Below are 26,202 nucleotides of genomic sequence, written 5' to 3'. Positions count from 1 at the left end.
CATCGGCTCAACGTGGAATTGTGGTGACTATCTGATCAATATCTAGCTACAAATATAAAAAATATTTAAAGAGAATATAATAGAGTGTTTTGTGAATAATTTCACCAATGAAAAGAATAATGCTGCTTTATGCTGAAAACTGGCGGTTTTTATGGGGAGGCCTCCACTGGCTATTCTCTTCCATTCCCAGGGGGAGAGTTACACCCAAGGCCTAACTATCAATGATGTTGCAGGTGAAATGGAACCACGACCCAAGGGCTGGTTTTTATTACTCAACCAGCCATTTGAGGTACCATTTTCCTTGCTTGCACTGGGCCCTTTGACGCCCTTGGTGCATCACTAATAGGCCATCCAGTGCCCACCTCTGAAGTCCCAACATCTAACTTCCTAACCCTAAGGTCCAGTGCAACAACAGCGCGAGTCGGGGCTTCCTGTTTACAGTTGCAAGTTGCATCTCTTATGCATGCATGAACATAAAATCTTCAAGTAATTACCAGATTCAATTTTTTCAGAACCGCAAGTGGTTACTCGGGGAAAGTGGAGGCAAGAGGAAGCAGAAGGTATAAGGGAGAATCATGAGAAAGGCCAGGAGAGAAATTAGGGCACAAAAGAAGAGGGAGTGAAATAGAATTAAGAATGGATAGAAAGGTAAAGGACAGATAAAGAGGTAACCTTGAAGAGTGAGGGTTAAGAGGGAGCAAATCAATGAGACCGTGACAAGGCAAAGACGCGATCAGACTTTCTTCATTAGACGTAGCCTTTTCTGGTGAAAACTCTGCACATAACCAACTGATACTAATAATCTCTCTGATCCCATTCTGAGCTCTCTGGAAACCCACTAAACAAACCTTGCATTGATTCATGTAGTGCCTCATGCAACAATTGTTTATTCCAGGCCGGTGGCTAGCATTACCTAGGAATTTGTCATGTACACAACTTAACTTTCCTACCCACACCTATGTGTAATAGGGATAGTCACCAGAAATGGAACATAAATCTACATCCTCTGCATTGGCAATAGCTAGGTTAACCTGGAAAGCCTTTATGTCCTCCATCCTTCTCCCTGTACCGTATCTCACTGAAAAGAGGCCAAGAAGCATTTTGGCTTCTATCAGAACTGCCTTGGACATTCAAGTCGGAATCTCTTAAATATTGAGGAGCGTGGCACACAACATCCCACCCCCCCCTCTCCTCCCCCCCACCTCTTCAACATCTTTTCATGCTCCGATGACATGGACTGGTGCAATTTTAGATTTGCAAAGCACATTTACCAATATGGAAAATGTCCCAGGTGGATTTCTCTTGTTCCTAAAAGACGAAAAAAGAAGGGGAGTGCGGCTGTTTGTACAACGGGAGCCATGTGAATACAAGTGAAAACACAAAAAACAAGTACAATTTGGGGTATTCGCATGCCACTTGCTCAGTTTAACACAGAAACGTGTAACGTTGCTCCTCAAAAAAGTAGAAGCAGGGTCTTGGAGTGGGAACGGAGTTGGAAGTTGTCAATGTTTAAAGGAGGTGCAGAGGAAGGGCTTTTGTAAAGTGACAAAAAGATGTTCCCAATAGAATTGGGCAGAGGAGGCTGTTTAAAAGGCATACAAGCACACTCGAGTAAAATTTTTACTTGCAGAATAACCCACCTAGAACAAGGTTAGCTAACAGATGTTCGCACGAGATGTTCCTAGAAAGCCATGACTGGAAGGGGCAGAGATTCCCACGAGTCCTCCAACTAGAGAGGTTTGACTTTTCTCTGATGCCCTTTAGAAATCATGGCTTTACTCATGAAGGATTTTAAAACCTTCACTCCCAGCATCAAGAGCAGAAGTTTGACATAAAGTCAAAGGGATCCTGTATATACACAGATAAAGTTGTTGTGAAACCTCATTTCTAATGCCAAAAAAATTCAAGGAAACCCACAGACCTAAAGCAGCTTAAAACGAAGGTCTTTAAACTGTAATTTTACAGTTGTTTGGATTTTGGCGGTTACAAAATGTCTTTTTCCTGCTTAGTGTGGCGCTGCTCCAACACATTTACAGGAAATGAGCACTGAATTCCTGGGGCAGAAGCAGATGAAAGTACAGCTGTGACATTACTCACTACTAATACTGTATTGTTCATTTCCCACACGCGCACGCACATTCAAGTGGAAAATAAGAATGCGAGTTTGCACGCCGCAGACGTAGATTGGTTTCCTGTATTGACTAAAATGACTTTCACACCATTCTTCCCTCATGGGACTGGATGACGATTATAAAAGAAGGCTGACCCAACACAAACAGCCACCAGACTAATGTTGCTGGCTGGAAATGCATAGTTATCCTAGAATACGCATGGTTAAATTATAGGCATATAAACCACTGAACATAATACACGTGCAACGTTTTGGAAAGAAATACAGGTTTATATAACAGGATCACTTATTTTTTTGTATTGTAGGTGTGTTCAGATATCTGAGTGCACCTTTAAATTAAAAAAGGTGCTCAACAGAGAGCAGGACCCTGTAATTTGCTTGGTACTGGGTGAGTGACATTACCCCCCCAAAAAAACACGCATTGGCGACGAGAGCTTTTGGCTTTGTTAAAGTTTTTTAGCCATGGATCAAATTAGTGTAGTGCTATCCGGGTCATTTTTCTTTTTCTTTTTAACTCCCCCAAGGGATCACAGAGGCAACAAAGCAAGACAGAGGCAACATGGCGGGTGTCATGGATGCGGAGTGGGAGCACACGCACAACAGAGGGTGTGCGGAAGGTGCTGGGTAAACTGACGAACACAGAGGGGAGACGCATACAAGGGTAACAGCTCAAAAACACATTCTCTCAGACTGCTTACACAAAAAAAGCATTTGCAATGAATTAGGTCTTGCATTTGGAAAAGTTAGAGCTATTGGCGTAAATGACGAGATCTTTTACCCATGTTTTGGTTTTGAGTGTAGTGAATTGTATGTGGTGTGTATTTGTGTGGGTTGTATTGGAATTGTGTGGTGTGTATTTGTGTAGTGGAATTATGTGACATGGTGAATAGATAGGGATGAGAGCTGCACAGAATAAATAGAATAGAAGATAAAGAGGGATAGGTAGTTTGTGCAGGAAGTGGTGAGTGAACTCGAGCTAGAGGAGCAGGAAGTGTGTGAGAAAAGAAGGTGAGAGCAGGCCACAGAGGCATAAAGAGGGATGACCGGTGTACGCAGAAGACACCCTAAGAAGGAGGAGAGTGTGGGTTTGAGGGATGGAAACCTTCAAATGGCACGGGAAATATACTGTGCTTAGTATGTGTGAGCAGGCAGTATAGAGAGGAGATAGAAGTGTGAGGAATGAGAGGGGGCAATGGGATTGCCCGATAATATGGGTTATGTAGTAGACACATTCGTTTTCAAGTGTATCTGTTTAGGTTAATATTCCTGACTGTACAAACGTTCATTTTTCAGAGACAATTGCGAGATGCTTCACTGGGAAAAATGGTATCCAAAGGCAGCTATACGTTTTGTAAAGTGCTTGCAGATCTATTTTATCAGTGATTGGTTCTAAATACAAATGGGATGAAAATCAGATACATGATCGAACGTCAACAAACCAAGTAACTAGAGGTTCCCGGATAGGAATATCCAGCGTTAGTCAAACTATGGCGCACTACTACAGGCCATCACTAGAGGTTCCCAGATAGGAATATACCTGTTTACACCCCATCTTCACTCTCAGCAACAGCACAAAAATCACGTAGAAAAATTGGGTGGCGGAAACCTCACCATGTTCACCCCAATGTCTAGTTATCGTCTACGATATTGATACTACAGCAAAATTGTGTGAAAGCAATAGATTTAACAATATAACAATTAGAACTGGCAGCTAGTGGGACATGCTGATCAGAGGAGCTCTTGAGACCAAACTCAGGTCTGTACCCAGGACGGTTGGGAGAAGTCCACATATCCATTTACTGCTCTTTAAAAACCTAGATATATACAGTAGGTTTTAGGTAGGCCGCTCCGAGTGGGGGGTTTTGTGGAAAATCTTGCATGCAATACAGTGTTTGACACTAGCAGGAATCACTGCAGTGCTGATGAAGATCTGTGGAGCCGCACTGGAGCAGGAACATATCAGAGCTGAGCGAGTGAATGAAACAAAGAGTCCCAGAACAACACCACAAAGACAGCATGAAAAACCCGGAAGTTAGGCACTGCTCCGTGGGAGGATGAAAATGACAACAAGGAGGGACACTGAAGCAGGATTAGCTATAAGTGAGCAAGGATTTTGAAAGGACACTGAGCAGACTAATAGGAAGCAATGGGCAGAGTTGAACTCCACCAACCATATACAACAGGTTGCTATGCGACAGCGCAAGTGCGGTCTAGTCAGGACCTAAAAAGGTAGCATCAGAAAAAATGTGCAGTGGAAAAACAAGTAATACATCCATGCACTATGGGAGTAACAAACACATGAAAACGAATGAAGCCTATGCAAGATGACCAATAAGAAGCAAATTAAAGTGACATTGAAGTTAGTCAATGGTAAGCAATGGGCGGCCATTAAGTCCCCTGTAAGATAACATAGGGTCCCGCAAGAGACGACACATGCGCCATCTTAGGCGAGACCTAAAAAAGTCCCACAATTTAACAAGCATTGTCAAAGCAAGTAAGTTCGGCCTTTGCAAGCAAGATGCCACAAAAAGAATAAAAAAATTAAATTAAAAAAAATGACAGTGCACAACGTGGCAGCCCCATTATTGCAAAAAAATAACCACCTTATTTAACTTTATCAAACTTAGACAGGACTTATTAGCCAAGCGTACTTAGAACACATGCAGAAACACTTTCTTTTTAACTGCAACCTCAGGAAAATAGGATTCTTATTGTTGCAAAGAAATATTATTGAGTTTGAATTACAATAAGCTGAAGTCAGAGTTTAAACACACCAGAATGGCTTGAAACAATTCGAAAATGACAAACAATGAGAAGAAAAAATCATTTACAAAACTAAATATCGCCCAATCAGTCCAGGCACTGAAAAGCATTTGTTTATAAGCAGATGGACACATGTAATCAGGAACTAAAGCAGTCCCTCCCAGTGCAAGAGAGGCAATGGCTGAAGTGGGCTTACTCATTTCCCCAAACATGTATGCTGAGGTGGGTGGAGGCCATTTTCAACCATTGGTCTGCTTTAGTGTGAATCACATTTTAACACACACATGCAGATTATAGAGAGAGATAGAGATAGATATACACACACAGCTTTTATACAATGTCTATTTTCATAAAGACCTTTAGGTTTTGATGACAATATATGTACTATGCGTTTAGGCAGCCCTATTCATCCACTGGTCTGCTACAGTGTCATTCACATTTTGCTTCCATCCAACATAGCAATACAGAGTAGGGCACACGGTTGCCCACTTCAGCCATTGGCTTACCTGACTGAGGGAAGGCATTCTGCTCCTGCACAATGTGCACATCTACACAATAAGCAGTCTCCTTCAGTGCCAGGAAGTACTGGTGATTTACATATATTCTTTTAAATATATACATTTAGGCTTTTAAACAATGCTTGTTTCCATACATTGTGCGCCATTCATACAAAACCATTCACAAACAAATTAAGCATTGGCAAAGCCAAAAGATAAGCAGCCAGATTCAGACCTATTGGTTTTGTCAAAGCCTGTTTGTTTTGACAATATGAGGCTGGCTGGACAACGGACTCTTAGCTAGTGAGAATACAACCCTACTATGACGTGGATACTAAAACTAAGATAATTAAGTAAAAAGTAACCTTTGCATAGATCTGAATCCTGAGAGGGCATTAATTTAAACCGTATAACATTTTAACTGCTGTATAGTATGAAAACCTTGGAAGGCATTTTTAATTAGTAATTATTTATTATACATTTCTTAAATACAATTAAACATTTATTCATGCAGGCCTCTATGCATTTCTGGAAAACATTGCCACTCTCCATAGCAGGAAGAATGTCTTTTGCAAAAATGGACTTCCTCCTCCGGTGTCTTTACGCATTACAGAATTCCATGTGGCCAGTACCCCGAAACACTTTTAGAAAAATAGCCATTTGATCTCTTTGATATAGGTGGGCAAAAGGAGTAGAGTAGGGTCCTAAAATTAAACACAGGAAAGAGGGCTAGGGCTAACAGACCTGGAAATGTATTACATGGCAACACAGCTCCAAGATGCAGTCAAGTGGTGCTCTGAAGAGGACACCTGTGAGAATAGACTTCTGGCAATGGGGCTGGGGATGAACATTTGCTGGTATGACTGATGTTGGGAGTCAGTCAGGAGGGACAATGCACTTATATTGTTCATCAGGCGGCAAAGGTGTGGGAAAATGTGGTGAAGTTAGTTCTGCATAAACCACCCTTCTCCAGGAAATACCAATATGGTGGGCAAAGCCTTTAATAAAATTAAGTAGCAATGGGTCTATGGCAAGGTGGAGGGAGGGAAGGTGGGAAACTCTAGGCGATCTATTTCTGGGACATAGTTGCATCACTTTCCAAGATGCGAAAGATCAATTTAGTGTAAGTTAGGGTCAATTCCTGCAGTCTGCTCAGTTGACCAAAACGACCAGGGACACATGAATGTCTTCCCCTCAGCTCCAGAAGAAACCAACATCTTATAGGTTTTGCTAGATACGTGTTCAGCTTGGCATTTGATTTCACACTTGTATGATTCATGAAAAATGGATAGGATTTCACTGGTCCTAAAAGCGACATCTAAGTGGGAGGAGGTTATTCAAGAACTTTTTGCAGACAGACAATGGAGTCGAGCGTACACCCAGATGTGGAAGGTCTCTAGCAATATTAAATCAAAAGGAAGGAGAAAGATAGGACTGTAATCCATTCAGCTTCCTTGCATTGGTATTCAAAATCAAAAGAGAATGGATCACTTGACCTGAGTAACCAGGGTTTGCAATGTTTGTGTAATGTATCAATAAAAAACCCTCATTCATGTACACAAATCGAAAAAGGCGGTATATCTTGGTTCTCCACCCTGTTTAAAAACATGACAGCATCATCATTGGGTTTCTTTTTCAGTCGTTTGCTTCCTCCATTCGGAGATGAACCACTGGTTATTGCAGTAGTGATCAGCGAAAGAGGAGGTGGGGGTAATCTAGTGAAGTGAATTTTTAAGTGGTGTTGAAAAACTCGTATACCTAGATTTTAATTTTAATCAGTCTAGGTTTGAGTTTATCTAAAAACGGTGCCATGCGTAGGAAGACCTGTTATTAGTCTACCGCACAGAAAGTGTTCATAAAAAGGTCGACATGTTTCAGCCCTATGGGTTGCCCAGATAGGTCAATTAGTACGTAAAGTCCTAGATAGCGGACTTCATCAGGTAGCCAATGAGCTCTTTGACCTGCTGCGAGGTGTAGCACGACTTGTGTTGGCTCTTCTTTTGGCAACCTGGATGAAAGATCCAATTTGCCAAAAGAAGAGCCAGCACTAATTGACCGCTTCTAATTTGGGCTAAATGCACCTGGATTCAAGGAGACTGACAATACACGGCCTCCTCACACTTCTTAGGTCCAGAAGAAAGCCCCCCTGACCCATCTGGGCAACACATAGGGCTGAAACGTGTCGACCTTTTTATGGACACTTTCTGTGCATTAGACTAATAAAAGGTCTTCCTACGCACAACACAGTTTTTAGATAAATTCGAACCTAGAGTGATTAAAATACAAATCTAGGTATAGAAGTTTTTTTTTACATCACTTAAAAATTCACTTCACTAGAGCACCCCCACCTCCTCTTTCGCTGATCACTACTACAATAACCAGTGTTTCACCTCCGGATGGAGAACGCATACGGCTGAAAAAGAAACCCAATGATGATGCTGTCACATTTTTAAACAGGACGGAGAACCAAGATATACCGCCTTTTTCGACTTGTGTACGTGAATGAGGGTTTTTTATTGATACATTACACAAACATTGCAAACCCTGGTTACTCAGGTCAAGTGATCCAGGTCTTTACCAATGCCAGGTTCAAACTTGCACATTTTTATATATTGTACCCATTTTACAAGCACTAGACTACATCAAATCTATCCAGCCAGACCCAACATATGCCTCAGATGCAAAATGGTGGATGCAGGATTTTTAATATGGTTTGGCTTTGCATCGAGGTTGAAACTTATTGGTGGGAGATAATTAAGAAACTGTGGAAGGTGCCCGGTATTTAGATACAACTGTCAGTCCAATATTGTCTTTCAGGGGGTACCCTAGAATCCAACAGTACAAAACATAACAGAATCTTTGCCTTCACTGGGGTTGCTTTTAGCAAAAAGGATGGATAGTCATTCAAAGGCTGTCAAATAGCGGACCAACGGTGCAGGCGTGAATTAGGGATGTGGCAGAGTGAGCGCTAGCAGAAGAAAAACATGAAAGAAGTGTGGACTGATGAGTTTCATGAGTGTGTGCTATGCCATGGGCTGAAATGTTACGGGCACTGGAAACCCTACGCCAGCCGACCCAGATTTGGAGTTGTGCCACTGAATAACGGGGCGACAATCACATCATAGCAAGATGAATCATGAGTCTCAAACCGATTTATAACAGAGACCCAATGGAGGGAGACAACACGCAGTTTGGGAGGGCAAAGGGATATCAAGATGCTGGATGCGTAGATCTATAATCAGCAAACATACTGCCATTTGGTGAACATTCTTCCGTGTAGAAATCAATAATAAAGATAATGCATATTGAGGTTATAATAATTGTATGCAGTTGCTGGCTGTGTGTATTGTGGGCATGTTGTAAGCTTAATTGCTTTTATGAAAAATATAAAATAAATAAAGTATTTTAAAATAATGTATTCCTGCAAAAGCTTTCATTAAGACATTACAATTTGCTCACTAAATGATGGGCTTGGGGAAGGGAGTACAAATGCAATCTGCAGCAGGAGAAACTTTGGATGCTCTAGGGTAATCACTTGAATGCTAGGAACATCGGTAGTCAACATAACACTTCAGGATTTTCAGGTTGTTGATAAGCAGGTGAAGTTGCAAAACAGCAGGTTTCTCACTCTGGATACCATTAACAAGCATAATTCTGGTGCAGTGAAAAACAAAGCAACACCAATTTTTTCAAATGGCTAGGATTCCAAGCTTGATGGCTTTGTACGAGTTAGATTTCTCACAGATGAGGTCTGTGAATCTGGAACTGTTGGAGGATTAATCTAGGCTCAAGCGGCACAGATGGAGCATACAGTCAGAGTTGTATGCGGGTTTGGGCATATTAAATGTCCGTCTTCTGTGTTCAGTGGCACTGAGCTGGAGGACCCAACTTGGTCAACGATACTTGCCCATCGGCTGGAGTAGCTGGTGTTGGCTATAAGAGCAGAAACTGAAAATCCTGGCATGCTGTCCCTTTAATACGGAACAAGGCTGTGTACAGGAATAAGCCATTCTAGTCAAAAACTATGTATTTCCAGAGAAATCTAAAGCCGATTGATATATTTCGGGACCATCAAAAAAGTAATTCATCACAATGTGTGATGTGTGTTGGCTTGATTGTAGCAAACCCCTCACACGATTTAGAATCTTGATTTTATTTTCCCTTTTAATTTTTGCCTGTAATGTAACTCTAGACACCTACTTAGGTAGGGCCTACTTTTCCGTCTCACTTCCTGGAAAAACACTTGTTTGTTTGTTCGTTCAACAGAATTCCGTCCCTTAACCAGCAAGTCCTGCCACTGGAAAACAATGGACCTGCCTGGCAGGGCAAAGACCTCGCCCTGGTCAAGGAGGAAACTGAAATAACATCTGTCAAAAGAGAATTCCTACCAGGGGCGTACGTACTAGTGGTGCTCCAGGTGCAGTGGCACCGGGGCCCTCCAAACCCGCTTATTGTTGTATTGTATCAGCTGCCCAGCACTAATGAGGGCCCATTTGCCTTGCTTGCACCCGAGCCCATGTGACCCTTGTTACATCATTGATTCCCAACGCGTCTCAGAGAAAAGTCGGCCTTGTCAAGCAGAGTGCCTGCCGTGTGCAAGTAGAAAAGAAGATCATTAAAAAAAAAAAACAAGCATTTGCAATGCAATAGGGCTTGCAATTGCGAGATGTTGTGCTATTGGCATTGTAAAATGACAATGCCTTTTATTTTTGTGTTTAAAAAACCTGCAATAATAAAAGGCATTATCATTTACAATACCAATAGGTGAACGTTTCTAAAATGCGAGACCTATTGCATTGCAAATGCTTGTTTTTTAATGCTTTCGTCAGCACTTGGGAGAGAGCTTCAAACTTATTGACATTGCCAATGCATGTTTACGTGCCGACCTCCCTCTCTTTAGCGGGCTGCTAAGAGGCTAGGAGCTGAAGAATCTATTTTGACAAAAGAGCTTTGCCAAAGGCATCTGCTTCAGTTTTGACAGGTTAACAGGCGCCACGGACTCCTGTGCTCCTCGAGCTGTCAGTTGTCCTCACCTGACACTAGCGGAAGGGGGGCACGCATTCCTCCTGAGACAAACAGTACATAAACAGGACGATCGGTGAGGTGCGCCTCAGGTGAAGACCAAGGAGCGGCCGCAAGTAGGTGGGGGCGAGGAAGGAAGAAAACAAATGACATGTGCAGGACTGGTTTCATTTTTACGAGATTCTGGAAGAATAACCAAGGTTATAATTTTAGCCGACCCGTTCTGAGTCACACATTCCTGCGTGGTATGCTCAAATAGTGTTATTTATTCAAGTCAGCTTAAACCGGCTCTCCAGTTATGAGGAAACTTCAGCTGGGCTCTAAGGACGAGTAATACCTTCAGACTGCCTGTGAGAAGTTGGCCTGGTATATGCTGTTCACTAGTTCTAGTGATCACCTTGTACCATGCCAAGCAACCCTTATGGTGTGGTTGTAAGTCAACCTTTTCGGACTAGCTGCCCTAGTGGTAGCGTAGGCTAAGCAGTCTTTGAGGCTAAACTCGTGATGCGTGTTAAGCAAGCTGTTTTACCAATAGTAACCCCCTTTTATACCAATGAAAGGACACCACACAGATATATATTCAAAATATATATGTATTTATTTCTCAAAGTAACCCCTAGTCTCTTTATGAGCACAGGAGCACAAATCGTCAAACAAGATTACAGTAGAATACACAGAAGTTGCACTTTATATGGATAGGCCCTGGTGGCCACTCAAACCATATACTAAAATAGTGGTATAAGTACCACGAACAGAAAAGGGAAAAGGCCTAGGGCCTCTAGAATCGCTGGGCCTACGAGGAGCTAACGTCAGTTAGTGACCAGGAGGTCCACGGGTGGCGTGTGCAGAGCAAATAGTCACACGCGTGCTCCCATAGGTTTCAATGGGTGCGTAAAAAGTACAAAGTTACTGCAAAAGGAATCTTCCGGATGACCTAGGAACTTAAGATTTGGAACACAGGCACTAGAGATGTATTACTACACATGGGCACCGGAGTACCAGCTTTACCTCACCCACAGGAAGCGGGTGCATAGGCCTCAAAGTGCGTCGGGTTTCTTCTATCTGTTCCGTTGAGCCTGGGACAAAGATGCTGCAGGCGGTCGGTCGGGAAGAGATGCAGGGGATCCAAGAGTGGATCGGAGATGTTGAAGACCTGTAAGCAGAGGGGACAGTGTTCACAGTCACTAGCCAGTGACCAGCGTGGCACCAGGTGGGTACCAGGCGATGTCGGGTGCAAACAGGTGATGAGGGGTAGCTTGTCTCCGCAGCCACGTGGTCCCTGAAGGTCGACGACGTCCAGGAGTCGAGTCACGAGCTGTCCCACGCAGGCTCTCGCTGTCGGCGGTGTCGGCGACTTGATCGAAGCAAACAAGCCTTGGCAAAAGCAATTGCAGGAGGATTCGGAAATCAGCTGTTGGTTCTGACCAGCAAGGTCAGAGGGATTGCTCCTTTGGAGGGGAGCAAGGGCCAGTCTGGAGCAACCAGACCAGCGGTGTTTGTCGTAGATTTCGTCGCCAAGATGGCCACTAGCCAGCGGGCCAGCAACCGGTTAGGCGCGTCGAGTGGCAAAATGCAGAAGGGCCCCACGCAGATCGTGGAGATGCTGGAGGGCTCACCTTTGGTGCAGATGCTGCTCGAGGGTTGGGCTTCTCAGGACCCAAAGCACAACTTGGAGGGAGCCTCGGTTGTTGCACTGGTCAGCTTGTCGTAGTCGTTCCAAGATGGCTGGCTCCACGTGTCTCGGTGCCTCCACGGGTCTCCTCTTTTCAGGGACTGTGGATCGGGCGGTGAGAGGTCTGGAGGTCCAGGTCTTGTCAGTCTCTGGGCTCGGGCTCCGGCGGGAGGCGGCGGCAAAGCAGACGGTGATTCGCTGGATGGTGCTTGCGTTAGCAAGGTGGTCACTCCCTGACCACAGGGGAGATTGGCTTCAGTCCTCTGTGCAGCAGAGCGTCGAAGTTCCCGTCTTCTTCTTAGTTTTAAGTTGATTCCAGGATGTCTGAAGTCTTAGGACACAGCTCCTACCTTTATTCGGATTCTAGGGGCCGGACTACCTGCTAGGTCCCTCCCTATGGGTGGGACCAGGAAGGGGGGTGGTTACACCCCCAATCCTTTGTCCAGCTCGCCCCAGGCCCGGGACTGGTGTGCCCCAGGACCGGTTTGAACTGGCATATGCACCGAGGCTCCTTGTGAGCCACAGGCATGTCTGGTTTCTTTCAAGCCCTACCTGACCAATACACAAAATCCTGTCTGGGGTGGTGCACGCACCTCCCCTGGCAGGAAACCCTTTGTCCACACCTCCCAAGCTGGAAGGACTCCCAGCAGCAGGAGGGCAGACTTGTGTCTGTGGTGGCAGCATCCATTTTGTGGAGCTGAGGCTATGTCTGATTTTACCCGGGTTTCAGGTACTGTACATGTCGTGTCCCTCTAGAAGGGTGGAATGCTAACCCCGTCGCCAGAATTGGCGAGGGGTTAGTATTCCAATTCGTATGACACCTTACTCGACATGTTTTGATAAAGCCAAACCAAAGATAGCATTTAACCGCGAGGTTCATAATGCACTTAAGAGTATATGGTATGACGATATCTGGAAACAGTAGAAGGAAGTTGTTCCGACCACTGCAGACAGGCTCAGCTCATGCCAGAGCACCATCTCACATGGAACCAAGCACTCTGCCTTCAGGATTGTTAAGGCCTGCCATAGGAGTGACTTATAGGTTACCAGGTGTCCCATTTAAGGTTAGGTATAGGTATACTACACCTAAGTAAGAGGTGATTACACCAACTTACCCCAGCTGAGTGATCAGCCAGTTGTGTCAGATTGTTAGGCCAAGCCTGGGGTGGCATAATACATGCTGCAGCCCCTGGCAGGCCTTGGGTACACCAATGCCCTGGGTACCTAGTGTACACTGGTACAGGGGCTGACAGGGTGATCCACTTCCAATTGGTTATGCACCTAGGGTGCATAGTTTTAATTTAGTAGAGAGAACAGCAGGCTGGGGGTCTGATTGGCAGGCCCACAGCCTCAATATGTCAAAAACCAGTGAAGCAAAAAGCAAAAATTTGGGGTGACCATAGGATAGCAGACCCTACTCTCCTACACAACCCCCCCCCAAACGCTGGGACATTAAACTAGCCTTGACCAGTCTCGTCTTCATGTCCTAAGTGGAAGTACCTGGAGAGACCATCTGCATTCCCATGGTCAGTACCTGGCCGGTGCTCCACTGTAAAGTCCATCCCCTGTAGGGAAATGGACCACCTAAGCAGTTTGGGGTTTTCACCCTTCATCTGATTTAGCCACAAGAGGGGCTTATGGTCGGTCTGAATCTTGAAGTGAGTGCCAAACAAGTATGGCCTCAGCTTCTTCAGGGCCCACACCACAGCAAAGGCCTCCCTCTCAATAGCTGACCAATTCTTCTCTCTGGGGGTCAACCTTCTGCTAATAAAAGCAATGGGTTGGTCTTGACCATCTACATTAAGTTGTGACAGCACAGCTCCCACACCCAACTCAGAAGCATCTGTTTGGACAATAAACTCTTTGGAGTAGTCAGGACTTTTCAGGATAGGTGCAGAGCACATGGCCTCCTTCAGGTCATCAAATGCCTTTTGACAGCTTACTGTCCACTGAACCTTTTTGGGCATCTTCTTGGATGTCAGATCATTAAGAGGAGTCACAATGGACCCATAGTTCTTAACAAACTTCCTGTAATACCCAGTCAAGCCCAAGAAAGCTCGAACTTGAGTCTGGGTGGTTGGAGGGGACCAATCCTTGATGGACTGTATCTTACTCTCCAGTGGTTGAACTTGGCCCCCACCTACAAGGTGGCCCAAATACACAACCTTACTCTGCCCTATCTGGCACTTAGTAGCCTTGATAGTGAGGCCTGCCCTTTGCAGAGCCTCAAGAGCCTTCTTCAGGTGGATCAGGTGATCCTCCCAGGTGGAACTAAAGACAGCAATGTCATCAAGATATGCTGCACAAAAGTCATCCAACCCAGTAAGGACTTGGTTCACCAGCCTTTGGAAGGTGGCAGGTGCATTCTTCAGACCAAAGGGCATCACCACAAACTGATAATGCCCACCTGGGGTTGAGAATGCTGTTTTGGCCTTAGACTCCTCAGCTAACCTGATTTGCCAATAGCCAGCTGTCAAGTCAAATGTGCTCAAAAACTTTGCAGAAGCTAGTTTGTCTATGAGCTCATCTGCCCTTGGAATAGGGTGTGCATCTGTCCTGGTGACAGCATTGAGTCCTCTGTAGTCCACACAGAACCTCATCTCTCTCTTGCCATCTTTGGTGTGAGGTTTGGGGACCAGAACCACTGGGCTAGCCCAGGGGCTCTCTGAGGGTTCAATGACACCTAATTCCAGCATTTTATGTACCTCAGCCTTTATACAGTCCCTGACGTGGTCAGGTTGTCTGTAAAGTTTGTTCTTTACAGGCAGACTGTCACCAGTGTCCACAACATGGGTACACCAGTCAGTTTGACTAGGTATCAAGGAAAACATATGTGAAAATGATTGTAGAACCTGTCTACATTCAGTCTGCTGATGGGCAGTGAGGTTGCCTCCAAGGGTCACTCCTTCAACTGAGCCATCTTCAGGGTTCTGAGACAACAGGTCTGGGAGAGGGTCACTCTCTTCCTCCTGTCCCTCATCTGTAGCCATGAGCAAGCCCATGTCTGCCCTGTCAACATATGCTTTAAGCCTGTTAACATGGAGTACCCTGTGGGGACTCCTGGGAGTTCCTAGGTCCACCAAGTAGGTGACCTCTCCCTTCTTTTCCAGGATTGTATGGGGTCCAGACCATTTGTCTTGGAGGGCTGCTGGGGCCACTGGCTCCAACACCCATACCTTCTGTCCTGGCTGATACTCAACCAAGACAGCCTTTTGGTCATGCCAAGCTTTCTGTAAGGCCTGGCTTGCCTCAAGGTTTTTAGATGCCTTCTCCATATACTCAGCCATCCTGGAGCGGAGACCAAGTACATAGTCCACTATGTCTAGCTTAGGCTTTTTGAGAGGTAACTCCCATCCTTCCTTCACCAAACACAGTGGGCCTCTCACAGGGTGCCCAAACAACAATTCAAAGGGGCTGTAGCCAACTCCTTTTTGTGGGACCTCTCTGTAAGCAAACAGAAGGCAGGGTAGAAGGATATCCCATCTTCGCCTGAGCTTTTCAGGTAATCCTTTGATCATACCCTTTAGGGTCTTGTTGAATCTCTCAACAAGCCCATTGCATTGTGGGTGATAAGGGGTGGTGAACTTGTAGTTGACACCACATTCCTTCCACATAGCTGTCAAGTATCCTGACATAAAGTTGGTACCTCTGTCAGATACTACCTCCTTAGGAAACCCCACTCTGGAGAATACTCCCAGCAGGGCCCTGGCCACAACAGGAGCTGTAGTGGTCCTAAGGGGAATTGCCTCTGGGTACCTGGTGGCATGATCCACTACCACCAGTATAAATCTGTGCCCAGATGCAGTGGGAGGATCCATGGGACCCACTATGTCTATTCCCACTCTTTCAAAGGGGACCCCCACCACAGGTAGTGGTATCAGGGGGGCCTTTGTTGTGCCACCTGATTTGCCACTGGCTTGGCAGGTAACACAGGAGCGACAAAACTCCTTTGTATCTTCATTCATATGGGGCCAGTGAAAGTGAGGGACAAGCCTGTCCCAAGTCTTGTTCTGGCCTAAGTGTCCTGCTAAAGGAATATCATGGGCCAAGGTAAGAAGGAAGCCCCTAAATTGCAGAGGTATAACCAACCTCCTGGTTGCACCAGGCTTGGGGTCTCTAGCCTCTGAATAAAGGAGCCCTTCATCCCAATACACTTTATGGGTACCTTGAGCATTCCCAGCAGCCTCAGCAGCAGCCAGCTGTCTGAGGGGTTCAAGAGAGGGACAGGATAACTGAGCCTGCCTCAAGTCAGCCCTTGAAGGTCCCCCTGTCCCCAGAAACTCAACCTGATCAGGTTCAAGCTCTTCAGGGACAGTTCCTTCAGGGTCCTCTAGATCAGCTTCCTGGGAAGGCTGATCATCACTCTGAGGCAGGGGGGAAGGCACAGCCTTGACCCTCCTGTTCTTCTTCTTGGTAGGTGCTTGGTCCATTGTTCCAGGATCCAAGACCTGTGGTTCAGTGAGGCACTTTTTGGCCTGTGACCTGGTCACAGCAAGGACATGTGATGATATACCTAACATCTCTGCATGAGTCCTGTACTCCACTTCTGACCATAGAGAACTCTCTAGGTCATTGCCCAACAAACATTCTACTGGGAGGTCTGCACTAACCACAACCCTTTTGAGGCCAGTTACCCCTCCCCATGAGAAGTTAACAACTGCCACACTATGTGAAGTAGTGGCATTGCTGGCATTGGTCACCAGGTAGTTCTCACCTGGTATGTACTGTCCAGGGTCCACAAAGCCTGGTGTCACCATAGTGACACTGGCACATGTGTCCCTGTAGGCTTGAGCCACTTTGTCATTAATTAAAGGAGTCTGTCTGTACTTGCCCAGGTTACTGGGGCTCACAGTCAGGGACAAATCAATGTCCCCATCACAGATCAAGACTGCCTGTGTAAGGGTTCTGTCTAAGTCAGAATCTCCTTCAGTTCCCATAGTGATTCCCACTACACCCTTTGTCTGGGGACCAACACTGCTAACAGTAGTACTGGGAGCAGGTGCCTTAGGGGCAACAGTGTTGGGGGCTCCACCCTTTTTGCAATCACTAGTCCAGTGAGTTGTATTTTTACAATGATTGCACCAGGGTTTCTTCTGACCTTCTTTCTTCTTCTTGGACTGTTGGGACCCACCCTCCTTAGCAGTAGTTTGGGGCCCTGTTGAAGACTTCTGGTCTTTAGGTTTCTGATCTCCACCCTTTTGGTCTGTTTTCTTCTGATCACCCCCTTGGCCCTGGTTCTGGTTCTTTTGCTTAACCCTGGTTCTGACCCATTTGTCTGCCTTCTTTCCCAATTCTTGGGGAGAGGTCAGATCAGAGTCAACCAAGTGTTGATGCAGTTGCTGGTTTTGACAGTTATTTAAAATCTGTTCTCTCATCATCAAATTATACAATCCTGTAAAATCAGATACCTTACTTCCCAGCAACCAACCCTCCAAAGCCTTAGTGGCACATTCAATGTATTCAGACCAGTCCTGAGTCTGTGTCTTTTGGGTGTCTCTGAACATTAACCTGTACTGCTCAGTGGTTAAGCCTAACCCATCAACTAGAACACTCTTCAGGACTCTGTAGTTTCTGACATCCTCTTCTCTAACAGTGAGGAGTCTGTCTCTGCCTCTTCCTTCAAAGGAGAGCCAGAGGATTGCTGCCCACTGATCTTCAGGAACCTGCTGTACTTTGCAGGCTCTCTCAAGAGCAGTTATCCACTTGTGGATGTCATCCCCACTTTTGTAGGGGGGCACAACCTTAGACAGGTTTCTATTGTCGAAAACCCTATCTTTGTCCTTAGGGACAATGCTGCCACCAGTGGGTATAGACCCACTCTCTTTATGCTGTCTAGCCTTGCTAAGTTTCTCTTCCATCAGGGCTACTTCTAGCTCCTGCTTCCTGATCCTCAGCTGAGCCTCTTGCATCTTGGCCTCATGTTCCCTCCTCTGAGGGGTGGTCATCCTTCTCCTGGAGTGACCTTGAGAGCCTCTAGAGCCATGGGAAGCATTGGAGTCACCTGAGCGATTCCTTTGCCTTCCAAGCCCTGTGTTAAGTCCACCGGGGAGATCCAGTGGGTTGAACCCACTGTCAGTCCCCAATAGCCTTGGTTTAGCTGGGCCAAGTATAATACTTGGCACTGGGCTAGTTCTCCCTTCATCCTCACTACTGTCAGTATCCTTTTCACTCTCATCCTCTGTGGTAGGCATCCCATCTAAGGGGTGACTATTGGGAAGGGGTACTTCAGTGGCATCTTTAGAAGGGGGGCCTCCTGTTCCTGTCCCTAAGGGGGCTAACTGGGAAGCTTTCTTGAGTGCTCTCTGATTCTCATCATTCTGTAAGAGCTCTCTGAGCTCAGCAGAGTTTGGGTTCTTGGGCTGTTTAAGGCCTCTAAGAGTTGCCAAATGCCTGAGCTCATTCTGATTAAGGGTAGCAAAGCTGGATGGTGCCCTCTGGGGGTCACTCTCAACAGAGATGGGTACAGTGGACCCCTCTGCCCCGGCCATTGCTCTTAAGTGTGGGTGGATGTGTTGCAATCTACCTACACTTGGGTTTACCTACTAAACCTATCTAGTAGTTGTAGTCAGGGTGTGCTACTCCCTTTGCTCTACAACAACTAAGTTCAGTAGAACTTAAGTATATCTAATCTTGTTTTATATGTACCTACAGGTACCTATGTGATCTTTCAATTGGTAACCAAGAGATTACAATGGTAAAACACAGCAAGCTCAAATCCAACCGCTGCTCACCAATGTGAGAAGTTGGCCTGGTATATGCTGTTCACTAGTTCTAGTGATCACCTTGTACCATGCCAAGCAACCCTTATGGTGTGGTTGTAAGTCAACCTTTTCGGACTAGCTGCCCTAGTGGTAGCGTAGGCTAAGCAGTCTTTGAGGCTAAACTCGTGATGCGTGTTAAGCAAGCTGTTTTACCAATAGTAACCCCCTTTTATACCAATGAAAGGACACCACACAGATATATATTCAAAATATATATGTATTTATTTCTCAAAGTAACCCCTAGTCTCTTTATGAGCACAGGAGCACAAATCGTCAAACAAGATTACAGTAGAATACACAGAAGTTGCACTTTATATGGATAGGCCCTGGTGGCCACTCAAACCATATACTAAAATAGTGGTATAAGTACCACGAACAGAAAAGGGAAAAGGCCTAGGGCCTCTAGAATCGCTGGGCCTACGAGGAGCTAACGTCAGTTAGTGACCAGGAGGTCCACGGGTGGCGTGTGCAGAGCAAATAGTCACACGCGTGCTCCCATAGGTTTCAATGGGTGCGTAAAAAGTACAAAGTTACTGCAAAAGGAATCTTCCGGATGACCTAGGAACTTAAGATTTGGAACACAGGCACTAGAGATGTATTACTACACATGGGCACCGGAGTACCAGCTTTACCTCACCCACAGGAAGCGGGTGCATAGGCCTCAAAGTGCGTCGGGTTTCTTCTATCTGTTCCGTTGAGCCTGGGACAAAGATGCTGCAGGCGGTCGGTCGGGAAGAGATGCAGGGGATCCAAGAGTGGATCGGAGATGTTGAAGACCTGTAAGCAGAGGGGACAGTGTTCACAGTCACTAGCCAGTGACCAGCGTGGCACCAGGTGGGTACCAGGCGATGTCGGGTGCAAACAGGTGATGAGGGGTAGCTTGTCTCCGCAGCCACGTGGTCCCTGAAGGTCGACGACGTCCAGGAGTCGAGTCACGAGCTGTCCCACGCAGGCTCTCGCTGTCGGCGGTGTCGGCGACTTGATCGAAGCAAACAAGCCTTGGCAAAAGCAATTGCAGGAGGATTCGGAAATCAGCTGTTGGTTCTGACCAGCAAGGTCAGAGGGATTGCTCCTTTGGAGGGGAGCAAGGGCCAGTCTGGAGCAACCAGACCAGCGGTGTTTGTCGTAGATTTCGTCGCCAAGATGGCCACTAGCCAGCGGGCCAGCAACCGGTTAGGCGCGTCGAGTGGCAAAATGCAGAAGGGCCCCACGCAGATCGTGGAGATGCTGGAGGGCTCACCTTTGGTGCAGATGCTGCTCGAGGGTTGGGCTTCTCAGGACCCAAAGCACAACTTGGAGGGAGCCTCGGTTGTTGCACTGGTCAGCTTGTCGTAGTCGTTCCAAGATGGCTGGCTCCACGTGTCTCGGTGCCTCCACGGGTCTCCTCTTTTCAGGGACTGTGGATCGGGCGGTGAGAGGTCTGGAGGTCCAGGTCTTGTCAGTCTCTGGGCTCGGGCTCCGGCGGGAGGCGGCGGCAAAGCAGACGGTGATTCGCTGGATGGTGCTTGCGTTAGCAAGGTGGTCACTCCCTGACCACAGGGGAGATTGGCTTCAGTCCTCTGTGCAGCAGAGCGTCGAAGTTCCCGTCTTCTTCTTAGTTTTAAGTTGATTCCAGGATGTCTGAAGTCTTAGGACACAGCTCCTACCTTTATTCGGATTCTAGGGGCCGGACTACCTGCTAGGTCCCTCCCTATGGGTGGGACCAGGAAGGGGGGTGGTTACACCCCCAATCCTTTGTCCAGCTCGCCCCAGGCCCGGGACTGGTGTGCCCCAGGACCGGTTTGAACTGGCATATGCACCGAGGCTCCTTGTGAGCCACAGGCATGTCTGGTTTCTTTCAAGCCCTACCTGACCAATACACAAAATCCTGTCTGGGGTGGTGCACGCACCTCCCCTGGCAGGAAACCCTTTGTCCACACCTCCCAAGCTGGAAGGACTCCCAGCAGCAGGAGGGCAGACTTGTGTCTGTGGTGGCAGCATCCATTTTGTGGAGCTGAGGCTATGTCTGATTTTACCCGGGTTTCAGGTACTGTACATGTCGTGTCCCTCTAGAAGGGTGGAATGCTAACCCCGTCGCCAGAATTGGCGAGGGGTTAGTATTCCAATTCGTATGACACCTTACTCGACATGTTTTGATAAAGCCAAACCAAAGATAGCATTTAACCGCGAGGTTCATAATGCACTTAAGAGTATATGGTATGACGATATCTGGAAACAGTAGAAGGAAGTTGTTCCGACCACTGCAGACAGGCTCAGCTCATGCCAGAGCACCATCTCACATGGAACCAAGCACTCTGCCTTCAGGATTGTTAAGGCCTGCCATAGGAGTGACTTATAGGTTACCAGGTGTCCCATTTAAGGTTAGGTATAGGTATACTACACCTAAGTAAGAGGTGATTACACCAACTTACCCCAGCTGAGTGATCAGCCAGTTGTGTCAGATTGTTAGGCCAAGCCTGGGGTGGCATAATACATGCTGCAGCCCCTGGCAGGCCTTGGGTACACCAATGCCCTGGGTACCTAGTGTACACTGGTACAGGGGCTGACAGGGTGATCCACTTCCAATTGGTTATGCACCTAGGGTGCATAGTTTTAATTTAGTAGAGAGAACAGCAGGCTGGGGGTCTGATTGGCAGGCCCACAGCCTCAATATGTCAAAAACCAGTGAAGCAAAAAGCAAAAATTTGGGGTGACCATAGGATAGCAGACCCTACTCTCCTACACTGCCTCTGTCCCTAGAGCACGCACGCCCGCCCTTTGCAGATTACTGTTTAAGGGTAATCATTAAGTGCCAACGTGCCACCAAAAGTGGCGTCGGGCCGCTTTTATTCTGACGTAATCAAAAAAGGATCCCAGTGGTTTATCTAGGAGGAGTAGAGGTGGGCATTGAAAAACAGCAAATTCAGAAAAGGAGCCAAGCCAGACCACAACCAAAGCACAAACCAAGCCCTCACAAGATTTGGTATGTAAATCACACACCAAGGTGCCGATCACGATCCTGTAAAAAAAATTCCCCGTACGACTCGTATCCGGTCTTTTTACCGTACGAATCGTACAAGTGCCGTACAAACTGCCAACTACGATTCGCATGGGGAAAAACTCCATACGAGTCGCATTGGGAATAATTCCCCACACGTCCTCGGGTCGGAAAATGTGTCCGACACTTCCCCGGACGATTTACCGTACAAACGTGAAAAGTGAAGTCCGACCGCGCAAGTACGATCCATCCCGTGCGTCCGATGTCACAACCGTATGGAAAAAACACCGTCCGCACCGAACTCCCATTGCAACCATGGAGACATGTGCCCACATACGCGCCGTACCCCCCCAGCCCCCGTGAGTACGCGCCGAACCCCGTGTACGTGTCGACCCCCCCGTGTATGTACACCCGTGTACGTTCGAGTCGTACCCCCACCCGTGTATGTACGGTGCGTACCCCCAACGCGGGGGGGTTCGACACGTCCACAGGTATACATACACGGGGGGGTTCGACACGTACACGGGTGTACACACACGGGGGGTCGACACGTACACGGGTGTACATACACGGGGGGTTCGACACGTACACGGGTGTACATACACGGGGGGTTCGACACGTACACCGGTGTACATACACGGGGGGTACGGCGCGTACTCACGGGGGCTGGGGGGGGGGGGTGCGGCGCATACTCACGGGGGCTGGGGGGGGGGGGGTACGGCGCGTACCGGGCCCCCTATTCTGGTCGTTTCGCGGCGTACTTCGCTTTTCCGGCACTTTTTGGGTGCCGTGAAAATATTGCCGTCCGGACTGCTGTCGGTTCGAATCGTACTTCCTGGGTCGTGAAACGCTGCCTGACAGCGTCCCGACGTCACGTCAGCGCATTCCCGGATCACATTGGTATGTATAATTTAGTCGGACGGTGTTTTTTACGATTCGTACGGAAATGGTGTTTCCGTGCGAATCGTACTTCCATGTGTGTAAAGTTTTACAACCGGGTACGAGTCGGACGGAGAAAACGCTCCAACCGACGGTTCGTACCCGGTTTTTCCAGGATCGTAATCGGCACCCAAATGTCATGTAAAAATGTAACAACTCTTTACATAAAAAAAAAAATCTTTAGCATTTGGAAATACTGCAATTGATACGTTAGAGTGCTGTGCTGCTGTCCTTCTTGTGACGCCCCCGGAGCTCTCGCCTGAAGCCACTATAGAAGTACTGCCAACTAAATGGAAACTGCTATGCGCCAGACGTGCAGATGAAGACTTTGTTCCCTGCACTGCACACGCGCGCACGTCAGCCATTTTAAGCCTCATGTAGTTTCACTTTCTCAATGTGCCCGCGCAGTTTTCTGTACAATTTACTTGCGTGATAACTCAAAGGTAAATGCTTTCATCCGGGCAGTGTCCGGCTTGCGAGAAATTTCACCCAGATACAGCTGGAGCAATTGGGTGAGACCGGCAGGTGAGTGATTCTGTGTGCACGTGCCGGGCAGATGGGAAGAGCTGCTGAGCACGGTAATGGTGGCTGGCTGGTTGGTATGGGGGTGGGGGTCCTGTTCTGATGAACACACGCGCTCAGCTCGGGATGTCCGATCCCCCATGAGTCGGGAGCACTGGCGCGAGTGGTGCGCGCATGTCCGTGTGGCGTCGGGCTGTCCAGGTGAGCGCGGTGGGGGGGCGCGATGCCGTGAGTGTGCACATAAGCTGTTCAGCCGCCAGTCAACAAAGATGGCGTCGGGCTGTCCAGGCGGGCGCGGTGGGAGCGCGCATCGGCAGAGAACAGACGGCGTGATCGTGCCCTCTCCAGGTGCCCGCAGGGACGCCTGCCACAGCCGCGGGATTGGACTCTGTGTCGAGAGCGCAGTGCCCATTAAATGCGGGGTGCCATTCCCGGAGCTGCGCAGCGGGCACATGCTTCCTTGGCCAACATCTCCACGACAGGGAATAGAAAGTGAAAGTGCAGCGGCTGCTGATGACGGAAGAGGGACAGGAGATGTGCACGCCGAGCGCGTCTCCACAAGCGCGTCCACAGACTACAATCGCCAAAAGCCCTGCGCGTGCCCATCTCCTGTCCCACTTCCGAGGCAAGTCAGCAACTATAGATCTCGCTGGCGACAGCGCTTCGCGCTGCGTTTGCCAGGCGAGACCTAAAAAATCACGACAGCAGCAGATGCTCTTCCTATCCGGACCGACAGCGGGAGCAATTGCGCTAACTGCTCACGTTTTGGGGATTCGCCATTGACATGCACTTCCTCCTTCTACATGTTTGTCGCAATAGCATTAGATGAATTGCTGCCAGCTAAACAAAGTTAAGACGTCAAACTACTAGTTAGTTTAAAAGAGATAAAAGACACACACACAAAAAAAAAAAACACACACAACTGTTTTTGTTAGGTTTAAAATGTAAATGAGTTGAACATTTGCTGTGGACTACTCAAAAATGTTGACAGGATTCTTTGTAATTTACGTTATTCTGGGTAAATCAGAGCTTGGGCGGGGGAGGTATTGTCGGCCGATTACAATTGGGACCCTTCGATTTGAGAATTTCCCAGGGAATCCTCGATTCCAGTTCTGACTGGTCCGGGCGGTAATTACCCGGAATTCAACCTGTAGACTGACTCCCGGTGCCGAGCGTTAGAGGATAGACTGCAGCCCATCTCGTCATTCCAGTGGAGTCAGTAAATCCTCCTAATGGGGCCAGTAACTCCTGCTAATGGCCCTACCAGCACTAAAATGCATCTCGGAACCAGGGACTGGGTGTACAGGCAGGAGAAAACTGCAGAGTGCTGCCCTCCACAATCACCCTTTTCCTGTTCTGTGAGTGCAAGGATGTATGCAGGAATCTACCAGAAATGCTGCATTTTGGCGCTCCTATGTGGATTATCAACGTAGGGTGCAGTTATTCCTATTCAGGCATTCACGTACAGAATAATGTTCAGATAACCTGAAGTGAGAGTGAAAAATGTAGGAGCAAGTCAACATAGAATTACAGATGGGTATAGTGATTTACAGGGATGTTTTTCACTGAGGGGCTCTGGAAGTGGCGCAGAAAATACGCCGAGAGCGAAGCTCCAGTTGTCTCGAATGCCACTTGGAACTCAGAGATAAAAAACATCCCCGTAATTCACTTTTTTACCACTTATAAATTATACGTTATGTCCAGCCTCAACATTATATGCTCCTGCTTTGACCTGCCATGGAGGGTCAGAGGAGAAATGGCGGAGCCATAAAGAACACAGCCTATGTTATGCATTTCTATCTCAAATGTGTGTGACAAAAATAAAACAAAACTTTCCTGCCATCCTTGACCTACCCTACAGCCGTGCTTTCGGCTTACATTCAAAGAACACAAGCAAAGCTGCGCCGACAGGCTCTCAGAGAACCCCTTTATACATAGCAAAAATGTCACCCAGATCTCTCTATGAGAGCAACACATATCCAAGGCATTCATCAGTAAGTGAAGTAGTATCACCTCAGGTACTCAGAAATACATTTATGAATTGGATCAGTTTTGTGCAAACGGCGCACCCCGACACTGAAGCAAAAGAAGAAATGTAGCAGGTCACCAGGCTCCAACTTCTGGAACTGAGGAATTATGTAGTGGGGGGGAGGAACAAATTATGTGGCAGAGTAACTAAGTTATGCGGCAAAAAAGGCAAGTTATGCAGCCCATTTTGTAGCAGTATTACTTCATTATTACACTGCTTGCAAAGCTGACATTGTGGAGAGCTTTCATCTTAGTAGTGGGTTAACAGCTTAATCAGCAAAATAAGGGGATCTGTCACTATGAGTTCAGGGTATGTTAATGTGCGGCAACATATCGGACGGCTTTTTTAGTAACTTGCGATCCTTTTGAGCTAGAAACGAATGTTGTCCTTTGATAAAATATGCAAAATAGTTTTTGGCAAATGCAACAAACCCATAATTATGCAGGAAACACTGACATCGTATGATTCCAATGGCCTCGATTGGCGTTTAGCTGTTTGGGCCATTTCATTCTGCAGTCAAACAACACAAATAATCCGGGGTCTGAATATACCAACAATTTGATAAGAGAAAGGAAGAAAAAAGACCTGAACAGATTTGTCATCAAGAGTATACCACAAGAAAAATGTATATAAGATTATAGAGTGAAGAAACCCTTGTCGGCGATTGGATTCCCATCACTCACCAACGTGATCATTATCATTTGAGTATCCATCCAACCTTCCCTTGACCCTCTTGATCATAGAGTGGTCATGGGTAATTATTATTCTCAAGGGAGTCTTATAGAAAAGACAAAGACCAAGAGAAATAATTAGCTCTCAAGAAACTTAGAAAACTTAATAAGGAATCCCCAAATCAATGTGGGAATGTCAAGTCAAAAATAAAGTTTAT

The 26,202-nt window shown here is 46.9% G+C and overlaps 1 protein-coding gene and 1 long non-coding RNA gene across 7 annotated transcripts in view; one reads left to right on the top strand and one right to left on the bottom strand.

The window, feature by feature from the left end:
* LOC146805511 (uncharacterized) overlaps positions 1-26,202 on the top strand; it is a 457,188-nt gene that overhangs the window by 117,516 nt on the left and 313,470 nt on the right. The window lies entirely within an intron of this gene.
* The window catches only part of LOC146805512 (interleukin-1 receptor type 1-like), a 237,300-nt gene that overhangs the window by 178,941 nt on the left and 32,157 nt on the right, over positions 1-26,202 (bottom strand). The gene's annotated exons all lie outside the window — the stretch shown is intronic.

Source organism: Triturus cristatus, chromosome 8 (genome assembly GCF_964204655.1).
Source record: "Triturus cristatus chromosome 8, aTriCri1.1, whole genome shotgun sequence".
NCBI lineage: Eukaryota > Metazoa > Chordata > Amphibia > Caudata > Salamandridae > Triturus > Triturus cristatus.
Note: the sequence above shows the minus strand (reverse complement) of the source record. Positions and strands in the feature narration are given on the sequence as shown.